A 19,467-nucleotide genomic window follows, 5' to 3' on the forward strand; every position below is an offset into this window, starting at 1 on the left:
CCCAGTTTTCGAAGGGAGGGGATCATGCTCTGTTTCAGAATGTCACAGTACATGTTGGAATTCATGTTTCCCTCAATGAACTGCAGCTCCCCAGTGCCAGCAACACTCATGCAGCCCAAGACCATGATGCTACCACCATCATGCTTGACTGTAGGCAAGATACAGTTGTCTTGGTACTTCTCACCAGGGCGCCGCCACACATGCTGGACACCATCTGAGCCAAACAAGTTTATCTTGGTCTCGTCAGACCACAGGGCATTCCAGTAATCCATGTTCTTGGACTGCTTGTTTTCAGCAAACTGTTTGCTGGCTTTCTTGTGCGTCAGCTTCCTTCTGGGATGACGACCATGCAGACCGAGTTGATGCAGTGTGCGGCGTATGGTCTGAGCACTGACAGGCTGACCTCCCACGTCTTCAACCTCTGCAGCAATGCTGGCAGCACTCATGTGTCTATTTTTTAAAGCCAACCTCTGGATATGACGCCGAACACGTGGACTCAACTTCTTTGGTCGACACTGGCGAAGCCTGTTCCGAGTGGAACCTGTCCTGGAAAACCGCTGTATGACCTTGGCCACCATGCTGTAGCTCAGTTTCAGGGTGTTAGCAATCTTCTTATAGCCCAGGCCATCTTTGTGGAGAGCAACAATTCTATTTCTCACATCCTCAGAGAGTTCTTTGCCATGAGGTGCCATGTTGAATATCCAGTGGCCAGTATGAGAGAATTGTACCCAAAACACCAAATTTAACAGCCCTGCTCCCCATTTACACCTGGGACCTTGACACATGACACCAGGGAGGGACAACGACACATTTGGGCACAATTTGGACATGTTCACTGTGGGGTGTACTCACTTATGTTGCCAGCTATTTAGACATTAATGGCTGTGTGTTGAGTTATTTTCAGAAGACAGTAAATCTACACTGCTATACAAGTTGTACACTGACTACTCTAACTTATATCCAAGTTTCATGTCTATAGTGTTGTCCCATGAAAAGATATAATGAAATATTTGCAGAAATGTGAGGGGTGTACTCACTTTTGTGATACACTGTATGTTTTGTGTTTATTATATTGACTCGTGACTTGACTCGGACTCTAGGCTAAAGACTCGTGACTTGACTCGGACTCTAGCCTAAAGACTCGTGACTTGACTCGGACTCTAGCCTAAAGACTCGTGACTTGACTCGGACTCTAGCCTAAAGACTTCTGATTTGACTTGGACTCTAGCCTAAAGACTCGTGACTTGACTCGGACTCTAGCCTAAAGACTCGTGACTTGACTCGGACTCTAGCCTAAAGACTCGCGACTCGACTCGGACTCTAGCCTAAAGACTCGCGACTCGACTCGGACTCTAGCCTAAAGACTCGCGACTCGACTCGGACTCTAGCCTAAAGACTCGCGACTCGACTCGGACGCTAGCCTAAAGACTCGCGACTCGACTCGGACTCTAGCCTAAAGACTCGCGACTCGACTCGGACTCTAGCCTAAAGACTCGCGACTCGACTCGGACTCTAGCCTAAAGACTCGCCACTCGACTCGGACTCTAGCCTAAAGACTCGCGACTCGACTCGGACTCTAGCCTAAAGACTCGCGACTCGACTCGGACTCTAGCCTAAAGACTCGCGTCTCGACTCGGACTCTAGCCTAAAGACTAGTGACTTGACTCGGACTCTAGCCTAAAGACTCGTGACTTGATCCGGACTCTAGTCTAAAGACTCGTGACTCGACTCGGACTCTAGCCTAAGGACTCGTGACTTGAGACTTGTGAACATCTCCGATCTGAAATAGACAGAAGCAAAGTGAGAACTTGGGCCGTGATCTGAACAAACATTGAGTTCCCCGGGCCAAAGATAAATGGACCGTCTTGATGTGACCATGTGAAGATTAAAAGCCACTTTCATTGCATTTCACTGCGTGGGTGAGCTGTAAAAAACATATTTTGGATGGTGACATCTATTTTTGGTGTAATTATCTGTCTGATCTGCTTAGATCTGTCAGAGGAATTTGGTTTAGACTCTGAGCTGATTTATCATGATATTATTAAAAGGTTTTATTAGCTATATCAGTCATTTCCACCACCCCTAAACCAAACACATCTTTTCTAATTAAAACTGAACCTAGAATAACATCTCAACTCTACTTAATCAACAAAACCAAGCCTTAACCTGTTAATACAATCAAATACAGACGTCAAAATCCAGCACGAAGCAGCGGTAGTTCATGTATGCAGAACGTAAATCGAAGAGGGCAGTAGGAGCTGCAGGAACATCTGGAAGACCTCCTCACAAAACATCCGATAAAAGAAGGAATAACAATGGCCCGATGTTTACGTAGAGCCTGATGACCCTATTAGCGAAGAGACGTTCTGGGATCAACACTTAGCCGCCTCGCACATCATAAAGAACCGGGAGAAAAGGAAAACAAAGTCTGTCAATGTCCATCAGAGGCCGAGTGGATATACACTCATCAGTCATAACATTAAAACCACCTCCTTGTTTCTACACTCATTGTCCATTTTATTAGCTCCACTTACCATATAGAAGCACTTTGTAGTTCTACAATTACTGACTGTAGTCCATCTGTTTCTCTGCATGCTTTGTTAGCCCACTTTCATGCTGTTCTTCAATGGTCAGGACCTCCACAGGACCACCACAGAGCAGGTATTATTTAGGTGGTGGATCATTCTCAGCACTGCAGTGACACTGACATGGTGGTGGTGTGTTAGTGTGTGTTGTGCTGGTATGAGTGGATCAGACAAAGCAGCGCTGCTGAAGTTTTTAAATACCGTGTCCACTCACTGTCCACTCTATTAGACACTCCTACCTAGTTGGTTCTCCTTGTCGCTCATCTATTGCTGCTGTTTGAGTTGGTCATCATCTAGACCTTCATCAGTGGTCACAGGATGCTGCCCACGGGGCACTGTTGGCTGGATATTTTTGGTTGGTGGACTATTCTCAGTCCAGCAGTGACAGTGAGGTGTTTAAAAACTCAATCAGAGCTGCTGTGTCTGATCCACTCATAATTTAATATTATTCTCAATTCAATTCAGAATAAAGGTGTGCTGTATATGTACCACCTCGCTGATATTGAGACTCGTGTTAGAGGTGAAGCCTCTCACGTCGCTGAGAATTTAGCTGAGCTGGCGCTATGGAAATGATACCCGGTCAATGTCACCAGTACAGAAAGAGTAAGGAGGAGGGGGAGGAGAGAGAGACATAAATGATAACAGAGATAGTATGAGAGGAAAGAGAGTTGGAGATACTGTCTGTCTGGCAGCACACAATGCCACGTTCTAATGAAATTCAAATACAAACCAAAGTATTTGAGACTTAACGGAACCACAGTGAGAGCCATAATCCACAAATTGAGAAATCTTGGAACATTCCCAAGAGTGGCTGGTCTACAACGCTTCATCCAGTCCAGAAGATCACAAAAGAACTCAGAACATCCCGCCCCTTCTCCTCTCTTCGTTTCACAACACTCTAAACAAATACTGTGCTTATTTGTAGTTAAGACATAGATCTTTGCTAGGTTGTCCATGACATGTTGCCAAATGCACTATAAATCAAACCAAACAGTTACACAGTCAACAGGCACTGCCTTCATTCAAACTTGCCAATTTGGCATTCAACCTACCGACTGGAAACCACACCTTGTTACTCACTTGTAGGGATGTCCCGATCATGTTTTTTTGTTCCCGATCCGATAGAGTCTCAAACCGATACTTGTATTTTCTAGATATTGTCTAGATAAGAACTAGATAATACTGTTCACACAGTGCACACTTCAAGTACATTACAGTTATTCAAATGAATCCAATGTACATGTTTAACAACTGAATAGCTCTGCAGTGCTGTAGGAAAAAAATTGCCTGTATCCAAGCTATTGCTTAATGTTCTTTAATTTTTTTACAAAATAAAAGTAAACAAACTTAGTGCAGCATTGTAGTAGTAAAACTAGAACACTCAAAATGAAGTAAAGGTTCTTTTTGAGGAAAATCAGCATCTCTGCCGTGTTAGCGGACAGCCGGTTCCTCTTCTCATCATATAATAATAAACTCGCTGTATTCGGCTGAGTGTTTATTTTTTAAGTCCCGTATCAAATTGGTAGTAATTGTAGATCGTTTGGTTAAATGATATCTGGTTTGTTTCTTATGAGCCACCGTACTTGTATGCGTGTTGTAACTGTAACAAACTTTTCTGTGGTTGTATTGTGACAATGGTTTGATGGCCGTTTCTACGCGAAGTGAGTGTGTTTTGACCCTTTGGGGCTTCCATAGTGCATGGAATAGCGTGCTCGGCTAACGCGATGACTCTAGCTGTGCGCTATTCGGTACCGTAACAGAAGAAGTTAATAAAGTGTTAAATGCTCCCGACAATTTGTGAATATAGCGTGTATTTATTTCTTTATTAAGCGAGTGCATCACAACGACGCTCGGCTACATAACTAAGCCAATCAGAGCGCTTGATACTGAGATGTCGTTCAGTCTTGTAACACGTAAACTCGTAAAAGCTGTACGTTACGGTCCTGAAGTTTTCATACTCGGATTAAAAGTTATTGTTTTGTAAACCGGAGTGATCCTCGACTCACACACCATATAAATAGTAAAATTCTACAGTAATGAACGCAGCTCTGCTCCTACCGCCTCGTGAAACGCTCGCATTGCAGACATTACACTTCACTGTTGGACTCGTTTCACTTTCCGATTTAAAGTATTTCCACACAGCGGACATGCTGACGTAAAACAAAGGATCTGCCTTAGTAAAGCCGATACCAATCAGTTAAAAAATGCCTTGATCGGATCGGGACATCCCTACTCCCTTGTTCCACTTGGATCTTCATAAACATCAATGTATTTCTTACTACCCATATCCCAAACATTTAAATACCTAAGCTAATATTTAAAGACTCATCACCTTAAATTAAGGCACTCTTTACATCCTCTTAACCCACACTGCAGCTCTCGGCCACACTAAAAGCTTCCAACCAAGCAAGCACTTCATCTACATCAACATGTCCCAATACCAGCACCTCTGAGGTGTTGTCCATCCAGTTTCCCAAACGTATCACTCAATAGGTCGTCATCTTTCTTCTAACCACTGCTTCTTCCAGATACTTCCAGACTTCCGAATACTCAGACACAAGGCACAGATCCAAGACCTCAGCTAGCACTAATCTGCATGGAGCTCCTGGGGGTCTGGCTGCCCAGGACAAACAAGCAGACACAGCCCGAACTTCAGCTCAGTATTCTCAAGAGTTCTCGTCCCTTGAACAAATAGCCTGGACCTCTAAACTAATATAATTAATATTGATTTACTCAGCAGTGTCGTGTATTTGCATTCGAATAAGCTTTCTCTCTCTCAATCCCTCAGTAAACAGCAAAAGAACGACACATCGGTGGTAAACTTCAGTTCAGACAGTAAAAACAAAGTAAACATAAGTCGAAACTGTCATAAAACTGCTAGACAGGCTATAAATAAAAATAATAAACCAGCTGACTGTAGATGGCGTGTTTATAGCAAAAATTATCCAAATCTAATCATGCCCCCTTAATAGGCGCTTCACAAGCAACACCACAACCACATAGACCAAAGACTTACCAAGCTGGTTTTGAAAGACCACCACTGAGATTGGATTGGAGGGTTTGAAACTCAGCTGTGCTTATGACCAGTCAGACGTCTGGACGGACATGATTGGCTATGTCTGAAGGTGGAAATGGTCAAAACAGCCTAGACGTTAAGAGACGTTAAGAGGTGCAGGCTCAAAGCCTGGATCAAAATAAGAGGGTTTCATTAGGAAGGACATCCAGCGATCCGATGGTCCACTGTGGCGAGTCTTAAATACAGCCAGGCAAAACGATCAATAAAAGCAACACCACAACCACATAGACCAAAGACTTACCAAGCTGATTTTGAAAGAATTATAATGAATATCAAGTATGTTAGTACACCACCACTGAGATTGGACTGGGGGGGTTGAAACTGAGGGTGAATGAGGGTGGAAATGTCCAAAACAGCCTAGACGTTGGCGATTCAAAGCCCGGATCAAAACAAGAGGGTTTCATTATAAAGGACATCCCATCCAGCGATCTGTGCTAATTTAGGTAAGCGGACTACAGTGGTCCACTGTGGCGAGTCCTAAATACAGCCAGGAAAAACGATCAACAAATGCCACCCACACATATACCCAAAATGTTAAATATATCTGGTATAATTTCTTCAGTTCCGCCTTAATAAAGGCACAACAATGAGTGATAACAGATGATTGAAAGCCACTGAATAAACAAGCTCAAATCCAAAACCACAAAGACCAGTTGAGTCAGTAAAACAAATAAATGTATGGCATAAACCCAAGTCTAAGCACGTAAACACAAGTCTAAACCTAGAACTAGAATGTGGTTCAACAGTTATTCAAGAAGAATATGATGTGTTTAGGGCACGAGCGATGACATGACAGTAATCATGGTAATAAATATTTCACACTTTAATTAAAATTGAAAATAAATCAATGCATTTGAAATAAATATTTATTTTGCCCATATTTGCCCAATGAATTTCTTTATTTCTTTATTTTTACTCCAACAACCCCAGTTTAATGCCTCATTTCCGTTGCATGGTCCCCATTGGTACACTACAGTGCAATCAAACCCAGAATTAATCATGTCGTACCATGTTGTAATTTGCCAGTTGCACAAGGGTACCAGTGAGAATAGGAGGACTGAGGCTATGACGTAAGTCATTACAGACAGTAAGACCAAGTAAAGACCAGTAGCAGCTTTAATAATTTGAAATACACTTATTTAAGCAATCAAAGGGGAATGTAGGTTTACACTGTCAGGAAGAAAGCAAGTCTCTCAGTATCATAAGTCACTTTGCTTCGTATTTAGATGTAGTTGAACTCGGGTTTAGTCACGTCACTGATTCTCTCACTTTACACTATGAACAGTTGATGGTTTATAGGAAATGAATGGCTTACAACTCTTACTATATGGTAACCACAGTGGTACAGTGAGTAGCCTAGTGAGTAGAGATTTGGGCTATCAACCGGAAGATTGGCGGTTCAAATCCAGGCTCTGCTATGCAGCCACTGTTGGGTCCGTGCGCTCTGACCGTACACCAGTATATGTATATATGACAAATAAAGGATATCGTATCTTATCTCATAATGCAGATCAAGTGCTCTTACCTGGCCTACGGTACATTATCTACTTTATAAACCTGCTAGACAGATCGACTATAATAAAAAATAATAAACCAGCTGACTACAGATGGGTGTTTCACAAGCAACACCACAACCACATAGACCAAAGACCTACCAAGCTGGTTTTGAAAGACCACCACTGAGATTGGATTGGGGGGTTTGACACTCAGCTGTGCTATCTGCCAGTCTGACGTCTGGACGGACGCGATTGGCTACGTCTGAGGGTGGAAATGGGCAAAACAGCCTAGACATTAAGAGGTGAGCTTCTCAGTGGCGGTTTAAAGCCTGGATCAAAATAAGACGGTTTAATTAGGAAGGACAGCCGGCGATCTGTGCCAGCTCAGGTAAGCAGACCAGAATTATTCACTGTGGCGAACCCTAAATACAGCATTAAATATACAACATTAAATATACACTATCTGGTACCATTTCTTTAATTCAGCCTTAATAAAGGCACGACGCTGAGAGATAGCGGATGATCGAAAGTCACTGAATAAACAAGCTCAAATCCAAAACCACAAGTTGAGTCAGTAAAACAAATAGATTTCATGGTGTATTCTTTGAGTAAACACAAGTATTAACCTCAACAAGATGAAATGTCAACACAACTGTGGTTCAACAGTACATAAAGTGTATACGTCATGAGCAAATATGTGAACAGGAATCATAGTAACATTTATAAATATAATAATAAATATTTTACATCTTCGTGTACATACCTTAAAATTTAATTCCCAGTTAAAAGATAAATAACATGAAGAATAAATAGGCAAGAAATAAATAATTGCCAAATAATTGACTATTAATGACCTTTGCATGGAACCCAACAGTACAATACAGCGCGGTGGCTCAGTGGGTAGCACTGTCGCCTCACGGCAAGAAGGTCCTGGGTTCGATTGCCAGGTGAAATGGTGCGGGTCCTTTCTGTCTCGAGTTTGCACGTTCTCCCCGTGTCCCGTGTGGGTTTCCTCCGGGAGCTCCGGTTTCCTCCAACAGTCCAAAGACGTGCAAGTTAGGTGAATTGGATACACTAAATTGTCCATGACTGTGTTTGATATTAAATTTGAACTGATGAATCTTGTGTAATGAGTAACTACCTACCTGTTCTGTCCTGTAAAACATGACGTTACAATCCTAGTAAATAAATACTCAGTTATGCAAAATCAAATATGCATGATAATATATCAATGTAGAAAACTAGATTTATATTCAAATATATTGTGAATACAAGGTTGTGTGTTATGAACGTTGATAAATAGGCAGATGCTCTATTTCTGAGTAGCATCAGGTAACAGGAACAGTCACTAAGTGCAGATTTACAATTAATGGAATAATTAATGATTATTAAGTTGTTGTTTTTTTAATCTGGTACAGAATTAAGCTTCTATATATACAAGACACTCAGGTTAGAGTGTTATACAATCAACTTACAATAAAAGCTGTATGTAATGAATGCAAAACACTATAACAGTAATAGTACGATTCAGTATGATGGGTTCAATTCCCATCCAGAAAGCAACACATAGAGATTTAAAGCTTGTACCTGTACAGTCTCCATCACACACGAGTTCAGTTCACTTCGGTCCACGTACAGGTCCTAATCCTCAGCGTCACATCATATAAAACCATATAAAACTTAAGGAATAAATGATAATAATGAAGGAGAAAGTTCTCCGACAGTCGCTCTCTGTGTGCGCGTCCCACACCGAACTCGCGCTGGCATCTGAGAGCGCGCACAGTCAGCACTGCGCTATAGAGGTGGTGCGCGTCCACGAGGAGCGGCAGGGGGCGCGCTCACCATACAGCAGCTCAAGGAATAACACACGTTAAACGCTTCAAGTTTAAGTTCGACCATAAACTTGTTTACACCCACTCACTGTCCATTTTATTTAACTTTGTAGTTCTACAATTACTGACTGTAGTCCATCTGTTCCTCTGCGTACTTTGTTACCTCCTTTGATGCTGTTCTTCAATGGTCAGGACCCCCACAGGACCACCACAGAGAAGTATTATTTCGGTGGTGGATCATTCTCAGCACTGCAGTGACACTGACATGGTGGTGGTGTGTTAGTGTGTGTTGTGCTGGTATGAGTGGATCCACTCACTGTCCACTCTATTAGACACTCCTACCTAGTCGGTCCACCTTGTAGATGTAAAGTCAGAGACGATCGCTCATCTATTGCTGCCGTTTGAGTTGCTCATCTTCTAGACCTTCATCAGTGGTCACAGGACGCTGCCCGCGGGGCGCTGTCGGCTGGATATATTTGGTTGGTGGACTATTCTCAGTCCAGCAGGGACAGTGAGGTGTTTAAAAACTCCAGCAGCATTGCTGTGTCTGATCAATTCATGCCAGCACAACACACAATAACACACCTCCACCATGTCAGTGTCAATGCAGTGCTGAGAATGATCCACCACCTAAATAATACCTGCTCTGTGGTGGTCCTGTGGGGGTCCTGACAATTGAAGAACAGCATGAAAGTGGGCTAACAAAGCATGCAGAGACACAGATGGACTACAGTCAGTAATTGTAGAGCTACTAAGTGCTTCTATATGGTAAGTGGAGCTGATAAAATGGACAGCGAGTGTAGAGGGGGCAAATACTTTTCCTCAGCACTCTGTATTGAACGTTTAATATTGCCGTTCACTGCTCAGAACTACATGAGGACCACAGAGGACATTCGGTTCCACTTCTGGGTGCTGCACTTTAATTAAACCATGAAACTTATCATTAATCCTCAGACAACCCGAGTGGGTCACGACCAAATTAGCCTCAGGTACTGTACGTCATGTGTGTTTGTGAAGGGATTCAGATCGAGGCTCGCCCTTCCTGAATGTTAGACGTGGGAAAATTGTCCTTCTGCTTTGAGAGATCTTTTTAAGAGCCTGGGTGATCGTGGCTGGCATGATAACTGGCACTCGGGGCGTGCTAGATTTAATGATGGTGGTTTTATGGTCAGACAAACATGTCATCATGGGAACATTTTGTTCCGGTATGACTGTGCCCCTGTGGAAAGTCCATAAAGACGTGATTTGACAGGTTTGGTGTGGAGGAATTCCAGACCCCTTGGACAGAACACCTTGGTTGATTGCAAACTGGATCACATCATGTCATCAACCGCTTTTTTTTATAATGCTCCATACACTAATCAGCCATAACATTAAAACCACCTCCTTGTTTCTACAGTACACTCACTGTCCATTTTATCAGCTCCACTTACCATATAGAAGCACTTTGTAGTTCTACAATTACTGACTGTAGTCCATCTGTTTCTCTGCATGCTTCGTTACCCCCCTTTCATGCTGTTCTTCAATGGTCAGGACCCCCACAGGACCACCACAGAGCAGGTATTATTTAGGTGGTGGATCATTCTATTATTCAGTGAGTTTTTAAACACCTCACTGTCACTGCTGGACTGAGAATAGTCCACCAACCAAAAATATCCAGCCGACAGCGCCCCGTGGGCAGCGTCCTGTGACCACTGATGAAGGTCTAGAAGATGACCGACTCAAAAAGCAGCAATAGATGAGAGATCGTCTCTGACTTTACATCTACAAGGTGGACCAACTAGGTAGGAGTGTCTAATAGAGTGGACAGTGTGTGGACACGGTATTTAAAAACTCCAGCACAACACACACTAACACACCACCACCATGTCAGTGTCACTGCAGTGCTGAGAATGATCCACCACCCAAATAATACCTGCTCTGTGGGGGTCCTGACCATTGAAGAACAGCATGAAAGGGGGCTAACAAAGAATTCAGACAAACATACGGACTACAGTCAGTAATTGTAGAACTACAAAGTGCTTCTATATGGTAAGTGGAGCTGATAAAATAGATGTGTGTAGAAACAAGGTGATTTTAATGTTATGGCTGATCGATGTATAGTGTAGCATGTTGGAACATTCTGGGTGATTCTTACAGCTGATATGTCAACCAAGAAGACTAAGTCATTAGTTCTATAGTTTATCCAGCCAATAAAAAATGTACACCCACACATGTCATTTGTGTTACTGACTGGTAGAAGCCAGCAGCAATGGTCTGTGGATGAATATGTAGGGAGTTTCCTCACGGGTCAGAAAGACTACAACGGCATTTCGGTCCTGGCCTGCGGGGCTGGCGGTAAGATATGAAAAAGGTTAATACATTTACTCAATGACCCTGAATTTCCAGTTTGCTGGTTTGTTCAAATGAAGTTAAACACACACACACACACACACACACACACACACACACACACACACACACACACACACACACACACACACACACACACACACACACACACACACACACACACAAACCAGGCGGCTGCAAAAAGAGAGGGAACGAATGACAGATACACAGACAGCAGGGAAAAGAGAGTGGGCGACCATTTGGATGCAAATCACCATTTAAATAAAAGTATTAGCAGATAAAATAGTTTTAATACGAGCCTGAATGATTATTTTGTACAATTATTTAAAATCCCAGGTGAATGTGGGCTTTCAGCTTTAATAATAAATAGAACTGCTGAAATTCTAAAACGGTTCTCCCGGGGTCGGACGGCATTACTCTGAAGCGAACCTGTATTCCTTCAGATCTTATGAACGCTCACGATTAACATATCTAAAGTCACTTAGCATTTTAATTCTTCTGGCAAATAAAGCTCCTTCATACCTTTCTTCCTAAACCATCAAGAACCTCACCCCGCACCCAGACAAGACACACGGCCTTCGTTATTTAGGAAGCGAAAGGTTATTAAAATAGTGCGGTGGATGATTCATCCTCATCTATCGCTGACCTTATCAGCACGTCCGATCATCACGTCCCAATCAGCGATTCTGAGGTATGGAAATCATTTGTCAGTCAGTGCTGGTGAGTCAGTGAACGAATCGGAGAGAAAGCCATGACATTCCATACACAAAATACAAACAAAGCTGTAGAATCATTATTGAATGCAATTTGAGCAAATCGAGAGCCTTGCTCAGGGGCCCAACAGTGGCAGCTTGGTGGTGATGGGGTCTGAACCGGCAACCTTCAAGTACCTTAACTGATAAGCTACCACTGCCCTATGATAATACATATCAACTAATGTATCAACTAATGTATTTTTAGTACTATGCATCAAAGCAATAAGTGAAATTGGTAAATTTGAATGCATTTAATAATATGCTTTAATTAATATAAATGTTTTATAATGGGGGGGGGGGGGGGCACGGTGGTTTGCAGCAAGAAGGTCCTGGGTTCGATCTGTGTGGAGTTTGCATGTGTTTCCTCCGCGATCTGTGTCTGCATGGGTTTCCTCCGGGAGCTCCGGTTTCCTCCCACAGTCCAAAAACATGCAGTCAGGTTTAATTAAAGACATTGAATTGCCTTATAGGTGAATGGGTGTGTGTGTGTGCTCCGTCCAGGGTTTTACTGTGTGCCTTGCGCCCATTGAAAAGCTGGGATAGGTTCCAGCAACCCCCCGCGACCCTGATTGGATAAGCGGTTAGAAAAGTGAGAGAGAGAGTGAGTGCTTTATATTTAAAATAATAACAAAAACAAATAGAAACAGAAATCAGCTTATCGAGATCAAGAACAGATCAAGAACACTGCTTGTGCTGTTTAGGATTTAGGAGTGACTGGACAGCAAAGAGCCTTGCTGACAATCCTATTGTCACGAATCAAGCCTCTCTGGGCTCCTGGAGCCACGCCCCTGTTTGGGGTGTATTTGTTCATAGTCAAAAGCCACCGCCCCTTTGTCATGATTGATTGGTAATGCTAACAATACTGTCTACTGTTCTGAGCCCTTCTTTAAACCCATTTAACACCTTTGGGATTCATTGGAACATGGATTGTAAAGCAAAGCCTTTATAGCCATTATAAATGAAGACTTTGTTTCTTAATCATTTTCATTGTTATACATGCGGCGTAGATCTACAGGATGTGCTTGATTAGTCTGTTCTGTATAATTAAAGGCTTGTTTAATGTTGTAAAAAATTAAAATACCAAATTTACAAACCCAGTTTCTTTTTTATTTATGCATTTTCTCCCAATTTAGTGTAGTCAATCTGTCTTCCGCTGCTGGGGATCCCTGATTGCAGTCGAGGTGGGTATATTGCTGCTCACGCCTCCTCAGACCCACACGCAGCCCTTAGCGAACCCCTTTTTCACCCATTCATTCTGCACAGGCGCCTCTCTATCTGCTAATCAGGGTCCTTACACAGCGTTTGAAGACCACACCCACATAGTCCGGTCATCCCGCCCTAGCTGAACCGTGTCTGCTGGCCGCTAGATGGCGCCCAGCCAATCAGTGGCAAAGCCGAGTTTCAAACCAAGGAGTTCAGAATCCCGGTGCTGGTGTGCTAGCGGAATATCCCGCTGCGCCACCTGGGTGCCTATTTATTATTTAATTATTTATTAATTATTATTTATTTATTTATTGTTATTTATTTATTTATTTAATTTATTTATTTTTATTTATTTATTTTTTATTATTTATTTTATTATTATTATTTATTTATTTATTGATTATTATATATTATGTATATTTAGATGATGATGTATTTACAGCACCACATTACTGCGGACGTTATTTTCTATTTGCAAACTATCATCAAATCTTTCCTCCGTTGCGCCTCAGCCAAACAAACAAACAAACCGAACAAACTGTTGCTCGATCTGTCAGATAACTAGATTTCACATCTGATTTATTTCTCTTTTCTCACGGCAAAGTAAACTGTAACATGTAAGCCATTCATCACCGCCGATACCCCGGTCACATAGCGAATGGCTCCGTTTATACGGCCTCAAAAAGCCGCGGGAGCGAATTAATCGACGCAGCCGCTAAATTGTACATCGCGCTCGGAGGGAGCTCTCGTTCTGTCTTGTTCATCCATGCATGCCGAGTAGAAAAGTACACAAACTGTCATAAATCATTCTGCTCAGAGGGACGTGTTAAAAGACGGATGCTCTTCAGCTGACGAGGATGTCGGAGGCTGGTTCGAGTGTCTGTGAGAAAGATCGAGCTTGAAAGATTTTTAGTAGCGCTAAGTTTGACGTTGTACTTAATAAGGCAGTGTGTGGTTTGGGACACAGCCATTGTAACACCTTGTAGAGTTCCATACAGGACATTGGTACTTGTCACAGTATATGAGATTATGCAAATGATCTAGTCTGATTTAAAACAGACTCTGTGTCCTCCTATTGGTGGATTTTAGATGAGCCACGTATCGTCGCTCACACTGTGAAATTATAATTCAGATTTTCGTTAACTGTTCTTAGTTAAAGCAGCACCAAATCAAAATCTAACAACCAAGCAAGTGGAAAAAAACAAACCAGGGATCCCAGTGAGGGAGCAGCAAACCCCAGCACAGCCCACCCCACCAAACATAAGGCCCAAAAGTGCATCAACACCAAGAAGTTCCCAGAAAAAAAGAATGCCGGCATCTGCACAGGCAGAAAACCAGAGCAAACCAAGCCCGGCATTACAGTTCCATAAGAAAGCAGGCTTCTAACAGAGGAGCTGGCAACTCCTGAGCTGTGAGGAACAAACCATGATGATTAGAAACTCTTCCACCTGGAGTAAATGAATGCTCAACCAGACACAAGTGACTGCCGGTTAAGAGGAACCGACACATCAATCATCTGCGCCTTAATAGATGGCAAGGCAGGAGGACACTATTCTGTAACCATGCCCTTTTCCTCCCCATCCCTGTTTTTTACACATCAGTCGTGGAGGAGAAAGGAATTGGTTACAGCATAGTGTCCTCCTGCCTTGGATGGATGTTGGGGCCTGTGATTAAATCAAAGTTACACTGACCAGGCATAACATTATGACCACTGACAGGTGAAGTGAAAAACACTGATCATCTCTTCATCACGGCACCTGTAAGTAGGTGGGATATATTAGGCAGCAAGTGAACATTTGATCCTCAAAGTTGATTTCAGAAGTGGGAAAAATGGACCAAATTGTGATGGCTAGACGACTGGGTCAGAGCATCTCCTAAAATGCACCTCTTGTGGGGTGTTCCCGGTCTGCAGTGGTCAGTATCTATCAAAACGGTGTTAAACCGGCGACAGGGTCATGGGCGGCCAAGGCTCATTGATGCACGTGGGGAGTGAAGGCTGGCCCGTGTGGTCCGATCCAACAGACGAGCTACTGGAAAGATGTCAGACTCCATGCCTCGATGTGTTAGGGCTGTTTTGGCAGCAAAAGGAGGACCAACACAATATTAGGAAGGTGGTCATAATGTTATGCCTCATCGGTGACCCATGGAATTTGCTCATCATGTGAAAACCGCCAAAAATTGGGAGTGGGTGCTGCATTACAACCTTTCAATCCTTGTGTGCATGGGAAAATTTGGGTACTCTGGCTTTCTTCCCTCTGCCAAAAACATGTGTTAGTGAGAAGGTAAATGGGTAAGTGAGTAATGCATTAATACCACTGCTGCTGTTCTCCTTGGACCAGTGTTTTTAGGTGGCACAAGACCCCCTGTGGCCTTGCTCAGGTTGAAGATAAAACCTAATTATTAAAAGCTCTAATACAAAAGCTTTAACAGTCAGCTGTTCTGACCATAGAAAGAACGCAGCGAATCAAAAACACATTAATGCCATATAGTCGATCATTATCAATCATTTGTCTGAAAGGAACAGGTGGAGGAACCTGGCGTCTCCTCTCTTCATCTCTGTGTGAAAGGATAGCATCTGCAAATTTACACAGGCTAATTATTCTCTTCAGTGATCAGCGTTACGCTGCTAATCAATCCGTTCATTTGAGTCACAAAGCATTCCGGTGTATATCACAGATCTAGTTTTATAGCGTCTCTGGCTCGTCTGGTCCTGATCATGTGATGAGCTGGAAATTATGGACAAAAAGACTCCAGACACAGGCATGTTCACTTCTGTGTTCCATTAGCATTCCATTATTGTTGCAGTTTTTTTTTTAGACAAGATGAGATTTCAGCTGCTCAGCAGTGTTTGGTTCTCTTCATGACGTGACATACTTTTAATATTAGACAGATCTGGACAGCAGACAGGTCAGTCAAGCACACACACTTCAAGTCCCACTGTTTTAGCGCATGCCTGAATGAGACCCGGCATTGACTTGCTAACATAACCCTGGCTTTCCCAGGGAAAGATGTCACCTTGATGGCAGTTTGTCTTTCTAGAATCCCAATATATGCTTTTGCGTCAATGCTACCTTCACACAAGTCCCACATGGCACTGGCGCTGATGCATCCCAATACCATCACGAATAACATACTTGGATGAATGAATAAATGAAGGCTTTTATTGTAATTGTATATAAAATACCATACACACTACAACAGTGAAATACACACAACAATTAACTCTAAGTATAAAAATAAAGAATATAAAGATATATATTTAAAAAAGTATATAAAAAGTGTATAAGTATTGCACATGTACAAAACAGTATTTGTGTTAGTGTTTTTGTCTTTGGCACAAAGACAATCTGACCACGTCACATTTCCACGTATTTTTGTGAGATAGGTCCAAGATCTGGGGGGTATTCCAGAAAGCGGGTTAAGTGATTAAACCGGGTAAGTTAACTCAGAATTAAGGAAAACTCGGGGTTTTCCGTTCCAGAAACCGAGATTAAAGAGAGCCTGTGTCAGTTACTATAGCAACTTACGCTCTGAAGCTAACCTGCTCGCTGGCAGGTTAACTTAAACGTAACCCGGGGTTACACTCACTTTTCTCATGTAAACCTGGCGTGTTCTTTACTCCAGGATCCAGTAGATCCCGACGCGCTAATTATTCGAAGAGATCTTAATCGGAAACGAGTCATTAAACTCAGATTAGTCATTTCCCGATTAATTTCTCTGCGAACCTTTCCGTTTTTATCAGTCAGTCAATTTGGGGAGAGTGGGGACAGTTGCAACATTATTAATCACAATATTAATAAAAAGGCTTGTTATAGCATTAATTATAACATTATGAATGGAATGTTATGGATTAATATAGAATACCTTTAACACACACAGTTTAGTAAGCTAAAATAAATTGTGAGTACACCCCTCACATTTCTGCAGATATTTAAGTATAACTTTTCATGGGACAACACTGACAAAATGACACTTTGACACAATGAAAAGTAGTCTGTGTGCAGCTTATATAACAGTGTAAATTTATTCTTTCCTCAAAATAACTCAATATACAGCCATTAATGTGTAAACCACCAGCAACAAAAGTGAGTACACCCCTTAGTGAAAGTTCCTGAAGTGTCAATATTTTGTGTGGCCACCATTATTTCCCAGAACTGCCTTAACTCTGGAGTTTACCAGAGCTGGAGTTTACCAGAGCTTCACAGGTTGCCACTGGAATGCTTTTCCACTCCTCCATGACGACATCACGGAGCTGGCGGATATTCGAGACTTTGCGCTCCTCCATCTTCCGCTTGAGGATGCCCCAAAGATGTTCTATTGGGTTTAGGTCTGGAGACATGCTTGGCCAGTCCATCACCTTTACCCTCAGCCTCTTCAATAAAGCAGTGGTCGTCTTAGAGGTGTGTTTGGGGTCATTATCATGCTGGAACACTGCCCTGCGACCCAGTTTCCGGAGGGAGGGGATCATGCTCTGCTTCAGTATTTCACAGTACATATTGGAGTTCATGTGTCCCTCAATGAAATGTAACTCCCCAACACCTGCTGCACTCATGCAGCCCCAGACCATGGCATTCCCACCACCATGCTTGACTGTAGGCATGACACACTTATCTTTGTACTCCTCACCTGATTGCCGCCACACATGCTTGAGACCATCTGAACCAAACAAATTAATCTTGGTCTCATCAGACCATAGGACATGGTTCCAGTAATCCATGTCCTTTGTTGACATGTCTTCAGCAAACTGTTTGCGGGCTTTCTTGTGTAGAGACTTCAGAAGAGGCTTCCTTCTGGGGTGAAAGCCATGCAGACCAATTTGATGTAGTGTGCGGTGTATGGTCTGAGCACTGACAGGCTGACCCCCCACCTTTTCAATCTCTGCAGCAATGCTGACAGCACTCCTGCGCCTATCTTTCAAAGACAGCAGTAAGATGTGACGCTGAGCACGTGCACTCAGCTTCTTTGGACGACCAACGCGAGGTCTGTTCTGAGTGGACCCTGCTCTTTTAAAACGCTGGATGATCTTGGCCACTGTGCTGCAGCTCAGTTTCAGGGTGTTGGCAATCTTCTTGTAGCCTTGGCCATCTTCATGTAGCGCAACAATTCGTCTTTTAAGATCCTCAGAGAGTTCTTTGCCATGAGGTGCCATGTTGGAACTTTCAGTGACCAGTATGAGAGAGTGTGAGAGCTGTACTACTAAATTGAACACACCTGCTCCCTATGCACACCTGAGACCTAGTAACACTAACAAATCACATGACATTTTGGAGGGAAAATGACAAGCAGTGCTCAATTTGGACATTTAGGGGTGTAGTCTCTTAGGGTTGTACTCACTTTTGTTGCCGGTGGTTTAGACATTAATGGCTGTATATTGAGTTATTTTGAGGGAAGAATAAATTTACACTGTTATATAAGCTGCACACAGACTACTTTTCATTGTGTCAAAGTGTCATTTTGTCAGTGTTGTCCCATGAAAAGATATACTTAAATATCTGCAGAAATGTGAGGGGTGTACTCACTTTTGTGATACACTGAATATGTATATATACAGTCACATTAATGAATGAAAACCCTATCTGTACACAAGAAAGTCTTTGCAAAATTATGTCAAAGAATGATTTTACTACATATCGATGAATGTTGCAACTGCCCTGTTATGGGTCTATTCAAGTATTATTTTTTACACATTTGCAATATTACACTTTGTGGATCAGCCCTCACTTCTTTGTGTGGTGGATCAAATGAAATGCCATGCTCTATGTTCAACATATCCTGTACCTCTATAGGCCTCCCAGTATCATCCCACCTTGAGGCAGAGGAGATGGTTTCTCTATCATCCTTCAACAGTGTTTTTTATTTTTTTGGATTAAAGAACATTATTTATACTCATCAGGATCTAAGGACATTTAGATCACTAACAATTGCAGGAGGCTCAAAACCACACCACCAATCACTGGAGAGATGGCAATAAAAAGTGTTCAGACTGTACCAATGCAGTTCTTAATATTCCACAGTTTATGCATTACAAACTAATGATTTACATGTAATAAACATGCCTTGAACATAGACAGTTTTTGTATTTTATTTTTATCTGCTACTATGTGCATCTGATTCCACTTGGATTACACCTAGATTGAGTAAATGAAAGGGAAAAAAACGTGTAAAATC

This window comes from Trichomycterus rosablanca, chromosome 10 (assembly GCF_030014385.1).
Source record: "Trichomycterus rosablanca isolate fTriRos1 chromosome 10, fTriRos1.hap1, whole genome shotgun sequence".
Classification (NCBI taxonomy): domain Eukaryota; kingdom Metazoa; phylum Chordata; class Actinopteri; order Siluriformes; family Trichomycteridae; genus Trichomycterus; species Trichomycterus rosablanca.